Here is a 22,767-nt window from a genome sequence, read left to right as displayed (position 1 = left end):
AACTAAGACTAGATAGACAAATTATCTCTGGTCCTAAATAGGATTCGGTTGACGGGATATACCAAGGGGGTGCCTCCCAGGAGGATTTTCTATAGGTAACTGCCCTATTTAGGTGCTAGACACGTGAAGAAAACCCGGAAAACTCCACGTGATCGGCACGTTGCTGAAGGACGGGCCCATGACCAAAGTGTTTACTGGTTTCATCCAGCCCCTAAATAGGAACCGAACCCCTACTTCTAAGTATCGATAGAAGGATTATTATTGTTTTTTTATTGTATCTTTACGCATTATTGTATGATACTGTCAAGAGACACTGTTTCACTTTCAACCACTCCAAATGTTTTTCTTGTGTCGTAAGTCTCGGTTAGAGATAAAACTCGATAATTTCATAAACATAACAAAATACTCCTCTCATGATTCTGAACACATTTATATTTTATAAACCAAAAAATGAAATAATTGAATTTTTAAAATATTAAAGATTTAAAAAAAAATAAAAGAAAATTATAATTTTGAATCCATTTTTTTAAACTTAATATTCACTTGGATATAAAGGCAAACATTTAATTTATTTAAATTAAAAAGAAATGGATAACGTATAAAGTTATGATTTATTTAACTTTGATTTATTAAATGGGTGTTAAGTAAGAATCTAGATAGAGAGAGACATTAATAATCAGCTACCGTTTAAACAGGAAGAAGTCAATCTTGTTACAACTTGTCTTATGTTAGGCTATCAGGCAATACAACAGTAGTCACAGTAGTTACAGTAATCAGTCGAAAAAGTCGTCCCTACAACGACAAAGTAAGTCAGAACGTTCTTATTTTTAACTTGATTTAAGACTGGGTTAATTTTACACTACCTATTATAAACCTATTTACCATAGAACTACAAGGGAATATATTATTTCCTAAATAAAATTTTAATATAATTTTAATATTAAAAATGTTTTTAAATTAAATTTTAAAAAAATATCTGTGAAAAATTTCAAATTATAACATTATTTCTAATGTTTAAATTTAAGTTTTATTTTAAATAATCTTATGAGTAAGAAAATATAATAAATATTTTCAGTATAATTCTATTTAAAATTCAAATATATACAGAGTTTTAAAATAAATAAATAAAAAATACTATCTTGTTAGTAGAAAATTTGATTTAAATCATTTTAATCATAAATTATTTTAAAAAACATTTTTAAAAAGTTATAATCTATATTTAGGAACGTGTAGTATATAAATAAATAAATATATATATATATATATATATATTGCTCTTTACACTTATGAAAATATTCAATAAATGCAATCTCCTCACAGCATTGGAGTAAAAATAACTTAATAACAGTGTACGACTCAGCACGAAACCAAAGTAGAACTAATGACAATGAACATGTGGCTCATGTGCTCAGTTATAAGTCTGCTTGAGATTCACCTGTTGTGCTGTAGCAGGTAAGGATTGGTGATGTCCGCGACGTGTCAGTTGCTCTGTAGAAGGCAACTGCCTCAGCCATCGGCTTGTTAGTGGTGCGAACAGCGTTGGTGGCCCTGCGTCCAATTATGGACTCCGATTGAGTTCAAGTCAGCGTCATTAGAAGGCTTTGTTAGGAGCTGCGCAGGGGGCCATATGCACTAACAACTCTGTCAAGTGCAAGTTAATTGGACTGCTCTACACGCTTGACACAATGATGTTGATTCTGATCACTTCCATCCCTCTAGTTTTTTTTTCTTTCTCTCTCTCTCTCTTTCTCTCGTTCTTTCCCTCTTTTTTTTCCAGTTTTTCATCTTCCCCTTTTATAAATCTGGACAAGAAAGTGATTTGTTAGCGAAAGAAAAATGTTGGATTCACTGATTGAACTTATGCAAATAACAAGCTGCTTCTACGCAATCGTAATTGCAGCAAGGTTGCTCGAATGAAGTGAAGAAATATTTTAATACATAGAATATATATATATAAATATATATATATCTTCTATTTTGTAATGATTTCAAGCTTTGTCGACTTTATTTATAGAATAAAATAAGTAAAAAAATTGCTAAAGGTGGAAAATAAACAGATTTTTTCTTGTTTATTAAAAATTGAAAAATGCTAGTAAATCAAAGCGTCAGAGAGAAAACATTAAAAATGAGGAGAATTTTATATTTTAAGCATTTGTTATTAAATAACGCTCATTATAACGACGTGTTTCTTTTAAAAACCATTAAAAATATTTTCGAGCGACCAGGTGGCGCTTAAATCAAAATCTAGGCGGCGTTAAAAACTGTAATAAACGACAGCAGCGCCTCTAACACGAAACTGATTGAATCCAACTTTTATCACTAACACTCTGCCTCTACCGCCCTCTGTTGACATATTAAGGAACAATTAGTGGAAGTCACAATCATCGCTAACCTGACGGAAGTGCTTTGTCAACACTACCATTAGCGCCACCGTACGTCAAGAGACAACGTTGCCAAAGTTTCCAATACGAATTTATCGAACGTTACCCACCAACCTTAACTTTTCTCCACTACACAGTATTACCAGGGTTGTTCATTAAGACTAATGGGCGAATCCTGATCTAATGAGAGTTCTTCCGTCCCCCCGACATCCAAGCAACTGTCATTAGCGCTCTATCCAAGTTTTGTCAAAAGTCATCTAGGTCGAACGTCTCTATTTCAACTCCCACCTTGTTAATACAACTCTGGTCCTTTCTGCTTTTAAGTCAGCCGCTAGCTCGTTAAACTTAATTAGATCACAGACGCATGCAATGAATGCCGGTGTGCAAAGATGGCAGGGGGTGGAAGAGTGTAACAAATCGGAAAGTAGGTTCGGGAGATGTTTTTTTTTTTTTTATCTTTTTCTCTTTCTCTTTTCCTTTTTCTTTGCTGTCGAATCCGAGTCGCTCCCCCTTTACTCGTTACGACGTCTTAATTGGCTGGACAAGGTGAGTTCGCTAGTTCCTGAAGCGTTCTGGCCAGTTAATTGCTTCATTAAAATGGTGAAGGAAACGTTGAATAGAGGTCTGTTTAATTAATTGTTACATCTAAGCTAGTCCTTGTATCTTGGGGAAATGCATGCTTACGTATATACACTACATACTACCACTAAACTAGATAAAAATACACTAATGCATTTTTTTATTATCTAATAAATTATAATTGATTTAACGTTATTAGTGTGTGCTTTAAAATTTTATACTGTATGTATGTGTGTGTGTGTGTGTGTGTGTGTGTGTGTGTGTTATTTTTTATACTATTAACCTTATACAAATACATTTGCCTTTTTTTTCTGTTGTCTTTTTTTAACAAGATCCAATTAAAAGTGATTTTAATTGGGCTTTGTTTATTCTATTCGTTAATGAAGTTATTTTTGCTTTTTTTATATTTTTTCTTTTTGTTTTTACTTTGTAAACAGTGTTTCTTATGTGATGTTTAAATACATGAAATTTCAAACATTACTCGTGTTACTTGTTTAATTTCCGGTTTATGTTGTTTCTTCTTCAATTTACGTGTCATTTATATAAACTTTAATTATTTATAGTTATAAATAGATGAATTCTGTTATGTTTTTTTTCCGTTCGTTCTTCTTTACTTTCTGCATGAAAGAATCCTCTTGTTTGTTATTCTAATTTGTAAAATGTTTGGTTATATAATTGTTTGATTGTTTTTTGATGTTTTTCAGATATTTTCTTGCTTGTTTGATGTTTAAAATTGTAAAATATCACAGTTAATTATATAAAAATAGCGCAAAACTCGACTATAATGCGCATATTGTATCTACTAACATAGCTCGTCACATCTAGCGTTATTATCTAAAAATTTTAGTTATAATTATTATTTAAAAAATATGTTTTTTTAATTAAATATAATAACTGTAAAATTTTACACGCATTTAAAAAAATAGAAGTAAATTGTAACGAATAATACATTAATAACTGTATGGAAAAAAAAAATTATAAAGTTTGGCATATTGAAATTAATAGATAGCGTGTATAAGAAGTAGAATTAAAAGAAATTCTTCATATTTTTTAAAAAGTATTTCGAGTTTTAACGTCACGAATTAAATTACAGAATAAAAGGCAAATTATAATAACTTCAGCAACTGTGCAACACATAATAGCTTAACTAAATGCGAAAGTTAAATTTACAATTAACGCACGTCTAGGAATGTAAACTATTCCCGAACATAGACAGAAAATTCCCTATAGAAGGTAAAATAAGTACTAAAATTCCCCCCAATTTATATAGACTTCCCCTTCAATAGACTTCATCTAATGTCAGCTATATAAATGAATTTAATAACTCGTTATATACGTCATATATTAAACACGTCTCTCTTTCACTATAAATCTCACTTTTATTGACACTAGTTCTAATATTGTGAGAATTTAAACAATTGAAGGAAGGCTGAAATCTTCCTCTTTAATTATATTCGGATTAATATTTGGTGTAAGTTTCGAATCATATTAGTTTTGGAAGTTTAGTAATATTACGAATTGATATATTTGAAGTTAAACGATGAAGCAATAAAGAAAAAGGAAGAGGAAATGAAGCACTCTCTACTCCTCGACGTGAACGACAATTGTAGTGACTATAATGAAGCTTTTCGATAGGTAACACCCAATTTGGAGTTATTCCAGGCACGCCCCAATTAACGCAGTATTTCCAAACTTGTGACCTCGTACAGACCTGGTTCTTCTCTTAACTGATTGCCAAAATTTCTGCTTTTGTCTCTTTCTCTTTCTCCTATAACTAATTAGCTTTAAGATTTAACAATTCATTAATTAAATAATTCATAAAAAGCTTATTAAAAAATATATATGTGTGTGTTACGTTCAAAGTCACGTTACGTATACTTAACATAATATTTGCGTGTTTTGTATAATTAAAAAAGAAAAAAAAATACACACACACATACACACAAAAGAAGACCGATAGGATTAAATTTTTAATTTAAAAATTAATTAAAGTTAAAAATAATATTATATACGATTTATTTTTAGCCAAAATTTAGCTATTAGGAGATTTACAGAAATATAATTAGTCTTCTACATCTATAAATTATATATTGTTTAATTTAATTTAAATTTTATTATAACTCGAAAAGTTATTATTTATCCATTCCGATTGGTCGAATTTGAAAAAAAACCGTTTTTTCGAAATATTCGTCCAATGGGAGCGACCGTTAAATGAATTATTAATTAATTAAATTTTTTTTTTTGACTAATAACGAATTTTCATAAATCTTATGATTATCTGACATATTTAAATGTTCTTTTTCATAATTTAAGATAATTTTAGATAATTTACACGTAATTAACCATAATTTGCAATTACATTTATCCATACAATTCATATCTGCCATCTGTCCAAGATGAATTATACCTGCGATTTTTATTTTTCAAAAAATATTTAATATTTAATATATATATATATTTTAACTTGGCGTACAGATTTTTTTAAAAAAAACATTTATACTTAGTGCTGACGTATAATTTTTTTAACTCGGAGCCTTTGTATTTGTATATTTACTTATGTTTTTACTTGGCATTTATATTATATAATTTTTAGTCTGGTGCTTTAATATATAAGTTCATTTACTTTTACTTGGCGTTTAATTTTACTTGGCGGCGGCCCGAAAACCGAATAAAATTCTAAATAAATGCTTATTTCTCTTATTGTGATTTATCCGCAGAATCAAATTTCGTAATTTTAATTACAATTTTAATTAGATTTATTATTAACTGAAACATATTTAACTCCCTTTTCTTTAATCATTTATAAAATTTAATATAATTTTTAGATAATTTACAGGCGTAATTAACGAAGAATTTTACTTATAATAATTTATATTCCTTTAACTTTTAACGAATAATTTTTATTTTATTTTTTTAAATTGATTTTTACTTCGGGATAATTATTTTTCGTTAATGTTAAATGCTTTATTCTAATTATATTCGTTATCATCGCAGATTGGTCTTTGCTTTAAAATAATTTTTAAGTTTTATTTTTAGAAGAATGAAAATTAATTTTGAATCATTAGAATTGAATTTTATAAATTAAAATTAAAAAAGAAAAAAAATGCAATTGATTCGTTCGACTGTCTGTCTGTAAAAAAAACGTTTAAATATATATATATATATATATTTTAAATAAATATCCATATTAATAACAATTTTAAAGGCGTTTCCAGCAAAAATCATCTAATTTTTAATGTAAACCTACAATTTATCTTGCTTAAAATCATATTTAAAAAGTCCTACTCTGAAGGATCCGGGTTCGAATCCGGGAATTAATTAACGCGTTGAAACGTCATGCCTCGTCCTTTGTCCTGTTGCGGGTCAGGTCCACTTATAATGGTCAAATCTGAGGCCTGCTACGTGTTAACAAATTACATTTTTATTAAATATAAAAGGCCTAACAATTTATAGATAAAATTAAAAATGAATGGAAATAAATGCAAAATTTTATTAACTTTGTTCATATAATTTGAGATGCTTTTCAACCTTTTCATCTAAAAGTCTTATGGGGCGTTGTTTAAGAATAAGGTTCAGAGATCGCGACCTACAGCTTGGGAAATACGCTTCTAAGAACCTCAAGGGAATATTTAAGGAAAATTATTTTAATTTCTCAATGACGTTTTAGATAAAAGGTAATTTTACTTAATAATTATTCTTAATTAAAACTGTCAAAATTATCGTAATACCTGGAAGTTTATGATAATTTTATTAGATTTTCAAGGCTAGAAGAGTTGGGACAATTGTTTTCTTATAGAAAAATCTAACGTTTACTTTCAATAAATAAGGGAATTTCATGATAGATTTTACGAAATAAATTATTAAAAATTTCATTTAAACTATTTTTAACAGCTTTGAAGTTTCAATATTTAATTATAAACTTTAATAGAGTTAAAGATCAAGTAATTGTAATAGGCCAGAGCCGGATGCAGGCTCGTTAAGGCCTTAAACTGTATCAAAAACGAGGCCCTTCCCCTAATATTTAATACTTAAAAATGTGGGGCATTAAACTGAAATTTAGTAGGATGAGAGCCCTAAGCTGTAGCTTGATTAGTTTACATATAAATCCGGTCCTTACATAGAAAGGCCTACTTCTTATAGGGCCTACTCCTATTATAGAAACTTTAGAAAAAAAAGGATCTTTGTTAATTATTAATTACTGAAAATTGTATTATTTTTTTATAATTAAAAAAAAATATCTATTTTCTCTTATGTACAATTAATACTATAGAGGAAATTAAATAAAGTTCGTTATTGCCTTTATATCAAACTTTATTGATCAATTAAACAAAGCTTGTTAAGTTAATTGTCGTTAATCAACGGCTCTTATTGACATAATTAAATAATGTTTAATAATAATAAGAAGAAGAAGAAGAGGGAAAAAAATCTAATTAAACAGCAAATTATTATTGAAAACAAAATTGTTTATATTATTTCTTCGTTGTTTGAATACTTTGTAAATGATCCTAAAATGCCATCTTTAAATAGAAAATATTAAATTACTTATTAGTTAATGAGGAATTTCGAATAATTATTGTCTAAATTTAGTCATTCTGGCAATTTTGTGGCAAAAATTTGTGCAAAACATGACTTTATTTTGCTTGTTTTGTGCCCATTTCTTCGTAATTATCGGGACTTTGGGCATCTCGACACTTTGGGCACTTTACCAGTTGAGTAAACTTTACAAGTAAAAAAAAAAAAAAAAAAAAAGGGAATAAAAAAAGGGTGTAGAAGAAGAAGAAGAAATCGGAGAAAAAGTCAAAATTTTCTTCCCTTATCTTAAAATTGGACACGAAAAAGAAAGAAAACTTATAGGTATATCTCGGAAGAGTTCGGAAAACATTTTCGCATCGGAGAGAGAAGAAAAAAAAAAAACTATTTAATTTTTGGCATGAACAGAAGGGAAAGAGTATACCAACCGAAAAAAAAAGCCACAGTGATAACGGAAGCAGAGAAGCAGCCCCCGAAGCCATCACGTGATTTCCTGTAAGGGGGAGTTTAGTGTAACAGAGAAAGAAAGATGGCGTTTTGCGGTTGCTATCTGTACCCAACCGCCCTGGGTAATAAATGCGCAACTTAATTCGATGCAACTTACGGCACATTAATCAATGGGGGGACGAAATGTGTTCGCCACTATTATGTGTCGTTCAGCTGTCTCCTAACCCCCAGTTTTTACGCCTCTAGTTGAACATTGATAACTGCTACTAGCTTTTTCATCCGAAAGCTTTTTTCCCACTTTCCCTTCAAAACCGCATCTCCAAGCCTCTGCCAGCTAATGGCATTCAGATAGTGATAAGACAAATGAACCAGAGGCATTTTGTGGCTTTGGCTAGTAGCCTTCCGGCTTCTCATGCTAATGTTCTACTCGTTATAAACCAGTTTACTTTCGTCCACCATCAGATAGGACACAACGCTCATTAAAATTGAGGACTGTTTTTTTTTCTTCTTCATCTTTTTCTATCCACTCTCTCTCTCTCTCTCTCCTTGCCGTTTACGGTTTGTTGTAGTTTCCCCCCCCCTCCTGGCCGACCGTCAATTGCTGTTATATAGACGGCAGTGGAGCGTTTCTTAAAAAAGCGTTGGACCAATGCAGCACCGTATCTAAATTAAAATCTTCCAGAGTGGAAGAAGGAGAAGACCACACTTTACATATTCTGGTAATTCATTTGATTTTTACTCTGGCGTTTTGGGGGGTAGACAGACGATGACAGATGATGTATATGTCCCTAAATGGAAATATCCTAATACTTTCTGTCGTAAAGTGCTTGGCGATATTCCAGAAATTTCGCAACTAAATATTAAAGAAGAATTTAAAACTAAAATATGATTTTTTTTTTATTTTTTAACTTCTTCTTCCTTGATTGAAACCAATCAAATGGAAATTTTATTGAATTGTTATTAATGTTAATATTTTAAAAATCGCTTTGCAATATGCGAGCGACTCAGAAATTCAAATTTTTTAAAATATTATTATTATTATTATTTTATTATTATTATTACATTTTTTAAGGGTCATATCTTCTTAATTAATTAATTCTTTAAAATTTAAATTAAATGCCCGAATTTAAATGGTGGAAATTTATTTTTTGACCATTAAAATTTCAATTTATATATATATATATATATATATATATATATATATATATATAGAAATTTACGAATTTGAAGCGATAGAGAAAAATTGTCATAAAATATTTTAGAAGATATTTAGATTTATTTCTGTTCAATATTAGTAGAAAAAATGTTGTAATAAATTTAGAAAATCATCTAAAATAAATTTATAGGAGCATAAAACTCAAAAAATAAAAAATAAAAAAAAAATAAATTATCCCGAAACCGTTAGTCGTCAATTAACCGTTATTTCTAAGTTTTCGGTTACTTTTAAAATTTTGAATTTTTTTTTTTTTTACTGTACTTTATAAATTATCAATAAAACAAGTTTAGAATAGAATAAACACCTTTTAAACATTAATGCCTTAGGGAATGGGTGCGCATTATACATAACATTATTCTATAGAAACCATTTTTTTTAAATGTCATTTTAAATGCCAAAGATACCCCTAAATAGCGCAACAATCTTATTTAGCGACTGTTGCTTTCACTATAAACGGTTTAGGTTAACCATTAACGATTTTTCTATTAAAAGGTATTCCAATCTTTCTGTCTATCTCAACCCTGTCAGGCCAGATACCGAGTGGAACAGTAGGAAGGATGGTTTTCATATCCGCAATGGGAGAAAGTAAACAAACCAAAGTATCCGGAAATAGAATCAAATGTCTCCTATCCTCGCCTATCACTAAGTGAAATTATTATTATTATTTTCACTTATAAACAATATAAATAAATCAAAAATATAAAATAAAAATTCAATAAACATTTGTATCAAATTGAATAACTTTCTTTAAACTATCGAGTCAGAGTTAATGACTTTATTTCTTCATTTAGATATATTTTAATTAAGTTTCATTTTATGTTTTTAATAAGTTTTTTTTTTTAAATTAAATAATTAAATTAATCTTAAAATATAAATTTATATAGACTATTTCTAGTTTGTTATTACGGAAACGTTTCCATGTAATTTGCACAAATGTATGTCCAATATTCTCATCTGTGATTAATTACTATGATAAGTTATTTCATTATCTGTAATTATCTAAATGCGTAGTTTATTAAATCGAAATAACATAGAAAATAAATTACAAATTCCATTTAAAGTAATTATACAATTAATTTTAGTTAGATAGAGAAGAAAAAAGTCTTCTTCATCTTTTGAACTTTTCGACTTTCGTTCGTCGAATTTCGCCACGTAATTTCATTTGAAATTTAATTTAAATTGAATTTTATCTTTATTTATTATTTAAAAAAATGCTCATAAACACTCGATTTTACCAGAAAATAATTATTTCCTCTAAAAATAAAATGGCTTCTTGCGCGTAAATCCTACCGAAAATTGTAGAGGTAGTAGCATAGTTATGCTAAATCCTTTTATAGGACATTTACAATGATTCCAATATATGATTTTTAAAACTGATAGGATTTATATGTCACAGCCATTTATAGAATTCTAGATCTTCAATGCGAGAATTTGCATAGTAAAACAATTTATAAAAGCCACTTTGCAAAACTGAGATCTTTATAAATGGCTCCGATATGTTGATGCTTCATCTGTATGTGGAGCCAATATTATGGAGCCATTTATAGAATCTAGATCTACATAAATGAATCTAGTATATAGACAGTTGGATCTACACTTCCTAAGCCAATTTTATAGCCATTTATAAAGCCTAAATCAGTTTTAACGTACAGAACTTACCGTTGACACGATAGAAAAATGTTGAACTAGTATCAAAGCCGCAAAAATAAATGATACTTAATGAAACTGCAGATTTTTACGAGGAGCAAGGAGTTTGGATTTTATTGATGATTATAAAAATTAGGCCTTTGTTTTAATATTAAAATTAAGCTCTGTTAAGCACTCACTGAAATTTTCTATTCATAGACAATGGCTGTTTTAACTTGTGCGAGGCCTTAGGTAAGCGTGTACTTGAGAGCCTCCTATTATATAATTCTACTTAATATAAAATCCGTATCACACGATACTTGATAATGCATAAGATCAAGGATCCTCGCTAATAAGAATTCGAGTATCGACAACATATATCTGAGGCTTCTAAAAGTGCGAGGACCTCCCTAGTAAAGGCCTATTCTTAAAACGTCCCCTGTTTAAAACATCTTAAACGTACCAATATTATTGTAAATATTAATAAAAATCACCTGTATAAAGTATATTTACACAATTTACTGTATGTGCATAGTATTAATCTATTTTAATCTAAATTTTCTCACTATGAATCTGATCTGATGTAAAACATAAGGCCATTATGATTCTGGATATAATTATTTTAAGTTATCATAAGGCATTATATAAAATGCCTTACAATAAATATAAGGCCTACGTAAACAGGCTTATAAAAAAGTTAAATTACAGTCAATATTACTTTTTGTAGGCCTGATACAGTTAGGCCTACATGCCTATGTAATATAGTCTTATGCAATGTCTTGTAGGCTTGTGATTTATACTTGAGAGTTTTTTTAAATGATTTTACCTCATAAATTCTACTTTAAACGTGAATTTATTTCTGATTTTTTTTTTAAATAAAGAAAACTTAAAGTTTATTCAGGTTCAATGAGGAACTCACAAAATATGAGAAGCACTTTCCAAACATCAAAACACAAAACTCAGACTTCTTTCAATAGGAAATCATAAAAAATACGACTAATTTTTTTGATTTTTCGGACTATTATATAATTTTTAAACATGAATTCAATGTACAGTACGTTATGTACGTAGTAAAGTTTAATTCGAATTAAGTTGAACTTAATCCAATAATAAATTAAATTCCTAACTTAAAAAGCTTTTGAAACATGAATGCAATAAACCCGTACTTTATTGAAGAATCTACTTACAAACCAATTTATTGGTTATATGTATTATAGATTAGCTTACACAGATTTGAGGCCCTAAGCTATAGCAAATAAAGAGTCCCTTTTTCTACCAAATTATATAATAATGTGAGGCCCTAAGCTACACATTTATAACGCGAAACCCTAAACTGCAGCTGATGCCCTAAGTTGAAGATAATTTACAGTTTTAGAGTGAAGAAAGTTAGTTTTTACGTTATTTTTCACAAGTTGAACAGCCATGGATCGTTAGAACGATCCATTGCAAAATGGTAAAAATATTTCGAACTATATTACGAGCAGTGGCGTGTTATCCAATGGACACAAAGGGAAATTGGAACCCTTCCTGGAACCCCTTACAACAGGGGGGCCCCCTGTTGTAAAGGTTCCAATACCAATCTTTTATAAAAAAGATACTTTCTCCAAAAAGTCCCCCGAAAAAAGGTGTATGAAGTCAACATTGTACTGTACTTGGGACCCCAAATTCAAATTCGCCTGGGCCCCACGAAGCTCTAGCATTCCAAGAGCAATCTTAAAAAGTAAAAACTGTCATCAATTAGCTCCCCTTTTTTGTATAAAGGTAAGAAGACAGCGTAAAGTTCTAAATCGCTTAAAAGAATGTATAAATTCAGAATAAATAATATTTTAAAAAATAAAGAAGAAGAAAAAAATCAGTAAAAATACCAAAATAATCCCGGATAAACGATCCATACGGATCTATTTATTTTCCCTGGAAGAGAGAAAAGGGGGGTTGGAAGAAAATATTCATTTTTGTTGATTCTTCTGCAGATGACGCCTTTATAAAACTATTAACCATTTTCTGGTATGATATTTGAATATGGTGTTTTTGAATATAGAGAAAATAATGACTACCGATATTCCGGTAGATCGGAGAGGCTGCCAAGTCCAGAAAGAAGTTAATATTATGGCTTTATCGATTTCTAAATCAGATAGTAGCTAACGACATTCAAATGTTTCTCGTATGTTTTTTTTTCTCTCTGACCAAACCGTTAAATGGGATCAGAATCTAACTCATGACGAAAGGTTTTCTAGATGATGCTGTTTTTTTTTTATTTTTATATTTTTTTTTTATTTTATTTTTTGACAAACCAGATGAACTGGAGGACGACAAAGAATAATGACAAAACAAATCACCTGATATTGGAAGATTTCGAGCGAATCTTCTTATAAATATCAGTAAGATTATGCTAAGAAGATTCGGATATTTAATCATTTTTTGGAAGAAATAACGCGCAGTGTTCGCTCCATCTGTCATGCTTTATGCAATTCGAATTAAGCTACGTCCTGATACGAATTTTAAATTGTTTTAATAACAATATTAGTATTATTATTATTATTGAATTTTACTTTAATTTAAGGAAATATTTCGATCTTAAATCAATTTCTTTCTATCCCGGTTTTTGCGGATTATACACGAAACAATTAGAAAAAAAAATTGACTCCTGTGTGTTGTATAACAATTTGATTTAAATATATTTTATAGAAATTTAAAAGGTGGATTATTCTAGATAATAATTCAGAGCATTCGAGGGAATTGAGATATTTACGGCCCTGCTTACTACTATCTAATATGAGCCCTATATTCGACAAAGTAGGATACTGTACTTAATCTGCTGTACGTTACTCCTCATGTACTTACAAAATACAAAATTATATATTTACAAACAACTAGACACAAGAGAGATTTAATTTATTAAACCAACAATAACTTTAAAAAAAGAAGAACGTCGCGATGTATGTCCGGTAAGCCTTGTTACGCATATGTAAATGTTACGTTAAATATTTTATTGTATACGTAATTCGACGACACGATACTAGTTAGAGATACAAACAAGCTTATCGCGTATCCAATGGATTTGTATGCAAACGATCGCTCACTGTGTGCTTATATTACATAAATCTCAACTATCCGAAATGCATAGAAAAAAAGGAGGTTAATTATAGACAAATTAAAAGGTTGTAAATAAACAAAAACACCGTAATCATTAAGTGGCATTACATAATTAAATAAGGCATAACTGCAATACTTGTAGTATCATTTACATAAACAAAGTAACACTTGGAGTATCAAAGAAATTGTTAATGTATCTGTTACGGAAATCAAAGATTTATAAAATGTTAACGAAAAACTTTACCATTTCCTCCTCTTAAATATGAGCAATTAATGCCATTTTTAATGCAAAGATTCATGCCCCAAAGTATCACACATTAAAACTTGGCGTATCAAAGAAATTGTTAATGTATCTGTTACAGAACTCGAAGATTTATAAAATGTTACCCGAAAACTTTTTTAAAAAATCTAAATTGTTTGATATATACCGCGATATATCATAATCTCTACGTTACATTATTCATTCTGATACAGAGTGCATGTATCAAAGTGTTCAGAAATTTGTTTTCCATCTACCAGTCGACTACAAACACATTTTAAGCAGCAGCACAACTTTCAAAACACACCACGTTACCTAGAATGGATGTGAAATTTTTCCCCCACCTCCCGTAAATTCGAAAGAAAATTTAAAAGAATTCCGTTGAGGAAAAAAAAAACTATTGATTTAATAAATTTCGTAAGAATTTCTAATTAATAAGCGAAATTTGGGCGTTAGACGTGTTCAACTGAGTACAGAGAGTTTAACAATGGAGTCGAAGAATAAAACAAAAGGCGTGGAAACTAAACAATATCCGAATAGGGGGAAAAAAACGGAAAATTTGAGAACAAAGATACGTCCGATTATCTAATTGGTGATGAATTGTAAATAATTAAAAGTAAAGGCTGATTTCCCTCAGGATGTTGATTGCCAAGATTGAAGCACCATCCGTTCTTCTTTTCCATTTCTCAACAGCTTCGTATTCATCATTCGGAACTTTTTTCTTTTTTTCTTACTTTTTTCTTTTACTTTCCTCATTCTATTCTTAATTACAAGAGTTCCCATCAAGACATATTTATTTTGCAAATTGATTCAATTGTCTCCAAAATGATGAACGGTACAAAAGACAATGAGACGAAATGACTTTTTGTTTATGGAAGTCACAATGGAGATTTTATTCCTTAACATCTTCTTTAATTTTATTTATTCAGTCCCTTTAATTAACCTATCCTCCAATTGAATAATTTTAAATATAAAAATTTGTTTTAATAGATTGTAAAATTCAAATAAGATCGACCGTTAATTCATAAATGGTTTATATAATGATTATTTTCAAATGGAACGAAGGTGAATGCGCTATAGGTTGATTTAAATAACGTCATCAATTGCTCTGATAATTAAATTGTTCCTGTTTTTTTTTATTTCTTCTTTTTTTTTCCCTTTCTTTTTCCGAAATTAAAAGAGAGTAAAATTGATTTTTATCAATACACTTTCGTTAAATTAATTCAAAATATTCCTGTTTAAATTCTGTATTTATTTTTGATTCGTAAATTAATAATAAATCATCTCAAAATGGATGAAAAATATAGAAACGATTGTTTATTTCCTGCTCTTAAATATGATCAATTAATGGCCCTTTTTAATGCAAAGATTATGTCCCAAAGTTACCATTTTTCAGCTCGGGACTTGTATGTTTTGGTTGAGCATTGGTTAAATATCAAGAACTTCCGTAAATTTGGTGAGTTGTCTCGTGAAAATTCGCCATTTAAAATAGCTATTATGACATTTTTCTCAATTAAAAAAAAATCATAATAGCTATTTTAAAAGTCACTTTATTAAAAGGACAAAAGGGAATTCTTAATGGATCCTTTTGTAATTCTTTCTCTTTAAAATTGCATATTTTTCAACAAGATTTAAGTAACTCCGTAAAGCATAGAATATATTATTTTTTAATATATATTTAAAAAGCTCTTTAAAAATTTTTTTTTTTTATATAAGTCCTTATTGCAGATTATAAATATAAATCTCTTCCTCTTCTTACAACTCATCGAGCTTTAGTAATAGTGGTGATGCGATAAAAGGCCTGACGAACTGTTCACGATTGAGGAAAACTCTCGTATTACCTCCAATCGATTATTACATCTTTACCAGTAATTAAAGACAGAAGACTCGAAGGAGGGAATACAGGACGTCATGACGTCATGTCGCGTGATGCCATATGTCGCCTCCACCCACACGAGTGGCTATAGCGGAGTAATGACAAAGAGGCACGCCTGTAGCTAATGGCTAGGTTATGGGGCGTTCCCCCGTTTCGACTTGGTTGAGTTTAGAAATAACTGTCGACGATGGTAATTTTGCGTTCGTGATTTCAGCATTTCTGCACGTGTTTAATTAATTAGTGGGCTGTGCACCCATAAGCCAACGACCCTGCCTAGACTGACTCGTTCGGCATCTTGTTTGGGATCACATTTTGTGAAGGGCGGTGGCCATCTGTTGGTACACTACCCTACCATGGAATGATAAGTGTAATTAATAAATGGTGCCGAGATTTTCGTTATTCTAATTACAAAGTTCTGATACAATGATTAAAATTGTATTTAAAAAAAAAATTAAATTATTGGATAAATGATATCCTTCATTACTCAAAGTATTAGCAATATTATTTTTGGAAATATTTTTTAAAAAAAAGGCTCATTAGCAAATTTAAATTCAAATATCTAATACGTTAATATTTTTTATAACTTAATTGGTTCACTGTAATTCAAATCATCCATTCAGAACAAAGACATAATTAAAATTAACTAGATGGCGTGTAACTAACTGTTAATGTCTTTGTAAAAAAAATCAAAAGGAATTTTATTTTTATTTTTATTAATAATAATTCAAAACCATAAATTAAATTATACAAAAAATTATTTTAAATTTTATAAATAAAAAAAAACGTCTTGTTATATGCATTTATATCAACGACGTCATTAATTAATTAACAATTTTTATTATATATTTTTAAAATTTACAAATAAATAATAATTAATAATTAACACATTAATTATTTATTTTTAAAATATAAAAATTAAAAAAAAATCAACAGAATAAATTATAATAATAATATGGCAGCCGATATCGTAAGAGTGCCACCTGGATAAATAAAGCGATAGACTATAAATTTTAAAAACAAAATTAATTTTAAAAATGAATTTTATGATCAATTTGAGTATACGTAGATGAAAAATAATAAATAAGTTATGCCTTGAAATATTTTATAATAAATATTTTAAAATAATTAAATAATATTAAAGAAAAGATGAAAGGAATTTAAGCAATGATAATATTGTGAAAGAAAACGTTACCCTTACTATAACAAAACTTTTCTCAAACATGGAACAGATAACACGCAGGCGCAAACTATCAAAATTCAACGAATCATCGCCAACGAGCAGAACAAAAACTGAAGTCTGTACAGCATTCGGTACAGCGTGCTTGACGGTGCAAGACTGCTGTCTCTATCCAAATAGCAAATGATACGGGGAGCCACACAAAAGGTAAGGCTTCTAATTTACTTACAATATTTTACTGTAACAATGTAATTAAAAAAGTACAGTAGGGTATTTTGTATTTAACTAAAAGCATTTACCGATATTTTGAGAGAGTTGCAATTAATAACTAGAAGGTCCCCTACTTTGTAGGCTATTTAAATTGATAAGTAGAGAGATGAGGAAGGAGGGAAAAAAACAAGAGAGGATAAATTCCTGTTGTCTGACATGTCCAAAATTAGGGGGTCTCGCTGCTGCTGTCGCTCCGGGACAGGTTGACAGACGATGTAAAAGTCGAGGGAATGTTTTTGACAGGGTCGTGACCTTTACTTGACACGTCACCTGCTTGTAGTAGGCTATCATTCGCTCTTTCTGTCAGACTTAACGGGCTGATGGAATCCTTAGCAATTTTTCTATACGAGGCTAATTATGAAGCCTTAATATTTTAGACTTTTAAAAATGGACGGTTGTTAATTAAATTCTCGTAAAGGCATTTTTATATTGCTTATCGGATTTTTATTTTAATTTTAATGTATTAGACGCATGTTGTAACCGTTATATATTTAATTTATTAGATTTTTTCGGTGAGTGATTATTTTTCTTCTCATTGCGCCATCTATTGATTAATTTCGTTACTAATTGTGATAATAAGTTAACCAGGGCATATAGCCCGTAATAAATGATTAAAATTCTTTTGTATATTCCTTTAAAATATTTTAAATTAATCCCTTTTTAAAATTGCATAAATAATAACAATATTTTATATAATTTATTTCACAAAATAAACTTATTTTTAAAACAATACCGGTGTTGGACCTCATTATCTAAATTTATATAAAATGCAAAAGTTTTTAATATTCTACTTTATAATTATTATTTTCTTAAATTTACATAAATTCTATAAACTTAAAAACTTATATTTACGGTCCCTTTGCGGGATATCCACGTTTCGTGCTCATATAAATGATTTATATAAATAATTCTGCCTACTAGTAACACTTTAAAATTATTCTAGGAAGTGATGTGTATAAATTAGTAAAATTATTACTAATTTTTATTAATTTTTTACAGTTACTAGCGCTGGTATACCCATAAAAGTACTCGAATCAATAGCACAAAGTGCGTTAGTACGAAGTACTAACGCACTTGGCGCACCGTTAATTCAATATTCGATCGAAAATTAGCATCAGAACACTTCTCTGATGTATTTTTACTTCATTTTCTCTCAATATAACCAATTTTTAAAGCAGAGAAGCGATTTTAAAGCGGCCAAAAACGATCATTTAAATAGCCGTATATTAAAACACCGTGTTTAACAATAGAACATAAAGTGAGAAAAAATCGATTTAAGTTTTCACTTTTCGATATTTTTATATATATATTTTTATTTTATTTTATTTTACTTTCCTCCTCCTTTACCTCCTCCTCCTCCACCTCCTCCTTTGGCTCGTCTCCTTTCCTCCATTCTTCACACAATAGAAGAGAAGCGATATAGAGTAAGTTATTTAGGGTTAACTAGGCCTTACCTACTTCTCTCATCTCTAGCTTTCGCTATCGGCCCTGTGATTCTTTCATCACTCCGGCATCTTGGAAAAGGTGAAATGGTGTGTTGCTAATCTGTGGACAATAGAGTCACCCAATCCATCATAGCTTGCCGCTGGTGCTGTCATCCTCTGCGACACTTTATAATTAAAATCTCAGTCAAAACTGAAATCCATCATATAAAAGATCGAGCCAATAGTTTAATAATAATATATATATAGATATATATACAAAAAAAGGGAGGAATTTTTGGGTGAACGAAGCTAAAGCTTTCTTTCTTCCTTGATGAATCACACGCGCTGTTCTGCTGCTGCTGCTGCTGCTGCTGATGCTACTGTTCGCTGCTTCCATTGCTTTAGTTACGTAATTTGATCGTCTTATCGGGATCAAATGACCGCTTTTGGTCACCTGGTTACACACTAGTTTCATAGAAGTTTATTGAAAGTTATGGCACAATGCCATGTGGGCCACTTACAACATGGTCGTTAACTGTAATCAAGTCGAGGGTCGTTCGTTAATATCGTTTTATACATTGTTTTCTTTTTTTTCCCAAAGGCGTAGGCTCGTTATGTCTTAAAAGGTTGGAGAATTATAGAAATATTATGAAGTTGCTAAATGAAACTAAGTAGTTGGAGGTTTTTTCTAACGATAAAAGATCGTAAAGGATCTTGAGGAACTGTCCGTTTTTCATTAGATTAAAAACTTTTTCTGCCAGGGATGAAAGAAGCAGATAAGAATTCCTCCTGAAAATCTCGATTCTGCTTGTCGAAAATATTATTTTTAATTGAAAAAATGATAATTATAACATCTTACAACGCCAAGAAAGAAGAATTTGGATTGGATCTTGTCCATTTCTTCCGTAATTTGCATACGAAAGTAGGGCTACTTTTACGAGCAAATTAATAAAGTTCTCGCTCCTCTACATAATTCCTTAGCAAAAAAACTCTGTTCTATTTTAGTAAAAAAGTAAGAAACTTCAATTTTAAATTCAAAAATCGTAAATTAATCCAATAGATTTATCATTAAATTCGTTAATTTTATCATCTCTCTTAGAGTTTTACGAGTTATGTGCTGAGAAATTAGTAATAAATATATAACTAACTAAGGACTACTTGTATATAAATATATATATATATATATTAATTTTTAATGATCTTTATTTACATATTTATACTAATTGAAATCTTTCTGAGCTGGCCTGAGAGCTTTCTGAAGATTTTCTCATTGGTTTAACCCTTCGTATGCATAATTTTCGTGAAGAATTTAATGAAATCCTACTTCACGTACTGAATTTTTCTATTGATTAATGGATTTTAGAGAGACTCGATTATATTTTAATGGTAAAAATATGGGCGAAATTCAAACGATTTCAGAGAAAAACAAGAATATTAAGTAAAGTTCATGGTAGATATGTAAGCGGGTTTACAAAGGGACGATAAAATTCGGACATTTTCCTATCCGACAATTCATCTTGTTCTGTCTTTCGGACTAAATCCTAGTGTTTTATCTTGCTGAGAAGGATTCAACCAGTCAATTTGTTACCGGCCTTCTAATGCAGATGTATGATGCTTCTACTGGGGCCACATTGTCAATTGATGCACTCCTTAAAGCCCCAACACGGCGTTATGGCATTAAGTAATCACTATTTTGACTCGAACATATCCTTATACGACTCTAAATATATGATTTTAGGAACTGTTCGCGATTATATTTCTGCATAAAGTATTTTAATTTTATATAAATTCCATCGTTTAAGTAAACGTATATCTTGTTAATTCTTTTCTACGTCTCAGAATGTTTCCATTTATCTTAGAATTCTCCGCATCTATCTGTCTTTGTTCCTCATCTTGTAACATGTGATCTTACTTATCTTTTCTGGATTATTATCCTGCCAACATCGTTTATCCTTGTATCAATCTCTTCCGTAATGAATTCTAACTTATTATATGTTATATTTACAGTTTCTAATAGTTTTTTAACGTAAAAAAACCGAATTTTTCTGCATAATTAGCGTGTGTCAACATCTCTTCTCTCTTCTTTAACAACCGATTTCTATGGATTTCCATAAATTAAAAACGTGTTAAAATCGAAAATACGCATGGAAACGTCTACATTTTTTAAATCGACAATTAAAATTTTAAAATATTTATAAAAACACGAAAATATTTACATATTTCCCCATCTAAATCACCAGAGAGAAGTTCTCTCTTCTTGCAAATCATCTTAACGTTATTCCTCATTAGAAAACGAATGAAAACTTAATTTTTATTTATATTTTCCTTAATATTTCTGAGGAAATAGGCCATTACTCGCTCCAAAAACCGGTTTCTAGTTTAACTGTAAAGGCCGCATCCAGTTCGAAAACTTCTAAATTAGCGACGCTCCTGGTGCCAAATCCTAGTCTTGGAGAGTTCTCCGCATCCCCGGATGCCCATCCTCCTCAGTTTTCCTCAGGTTTGAACGGGAAAAAAGTTCAAAAATTGGAAGAAGAAGGGGAGAAAAAAAATGGTAAAAATGGAAGTGCAGACACACGCAACAGCCTTGTTGAATTATTACAATTGGCCAAGAAAAGACAATTTATTAGAGGAAGTTGAAACAAGTGAAAAGAAGATAGTCAAATGCGTCTGTTCTCCTGGGTATGATAGTCATTACATTTAGATTGGATATAAATCATTGTGTCATCCGAACTTATCCCACTCTTCATAACAAATAATTGCTTCGGAATTGAATAAGTTGAATTTTACAAAGAATTCTTCAAAATAACCAATCACTATTATACATTTCGTCCCCGAACGGTTCCTAGATTTTTCGATATTTTAAGAATTCCTCTTCTTCCCCCTCTTCCTTCCCTCCTCCCTCTTCCCTCCCATTAATGAAAACGTGTCGTTTGCTTGATTAAAACGTAATTAAAAGATTCTTTCCGTGAAAATTACATTTTTGTTTGCTTGTCAAACTGTTGATTTTAAATGTGAATTCGGTTTGAAAATTCCGTTTAATTAAATTTCTCCATAACGATAGCTGATAGCTGATTTTCCTCATTTTTATTGTGATCAATTTTTGACTATCTCCCGATACTCCCTATTATCCGTGACTACGCTCTTTTACCTTATCGTGTGTGTGAGTGTGTGTGTCTGTCTGTTCTCTTCTATCTTCTTATTCGTATCCTGTTCATCTCTTCTATCTGCTCTTCTCTTATCCGTCCTGTTTTGTCTCTGTCACTGCTCTGAACGTCAATCTCATCCGCGTGTTCTTGCCCTTCTCTAGACCTTCTACACTTCATTATTTCTTTAATGTATTCATAATTATGCGTTATTTTTCCCCTATTCCGTGTTTGTTTGACCTTTTTTTTCCTGTTTCTCCCTCCCTTTATCACCTATCAAACACCAGTGACGGCCTTTTCCTGTTTCCGTTCACATTTCTATGTAGGATTTACCGATCCTAAGTTAATTTTTGCCATATTTTAAGTAGTAAATTGATCAAGAAGGTCGAGATGATGAGAATATAACGCAAAAATTATTTATCTACCTTATCCGCCTTCTAGAGATTCCGTTTTATCTAGAAGAATGCTTAAAATCTAAATGAAAATCTGTATATCTGTATAGAAATAAGCAAATTTAATCAAGTTGTGCTCTCAAAATGGAGGATTAACTGTAAATAAAAGATGAAATAATGAAAGGAAAATCAAGAATAACTTATAAAATAACTAAAAATATGTTATTTTGTAGAATAATTGGTAAAAGTTGTTTAAATTAAAACTCTAGACGTTAGCAAATTTGATCAAAGGGTAAGGTTTATACCCTAATTTAACTGGAATTTATGTATTAAAATCATAACTAAATGCAT

General features: G+C 30.0%; 1 protein-coding gene across 1 annotated transcript in view; it reads left to right on the top strand.

Annotated features, from left to right (window-relative positions):
• Positions 1–786: 786 nt before the first annotated feature.
• The window catches only part of LOC136972861 (LIM domain only protein 3-like), a 41,648-nt gene continuing 19,667 nt past the window's right edge, over positions 787–22,767 (top strand). Inside the window, exons 1-2 of the mRNA XM_067267502.1 lie at positions 787–805; positions 17,237–17,391. The gene's annotated coding sequence lies outside the window, so the exon portion shown is untranslated. The remainder of the gene's footprint in view (positions 806–17,236; positions 17,392–22,767) is intronic.

Source organism: Centruroides vittatus, unplaced genomic scaffold (assembly GCF_030686945.1).
Source record: "Centruroides vittatus isolate TY-2023 unplaced genomic scaffold, ASM3068694v2 contig_3050, whole genome shotgun sequence".
Classification (NCBI taxonomy): domain Eukaryota; kingdom Metazoa; phylum Arthropoda; class Arachnida; order Scorpiones; family Buthidae; genus Centruroides; species Centruroides vittatus.
This window is presented reverse-complemented; position numbering and strand designations above follow the sequence as displayed.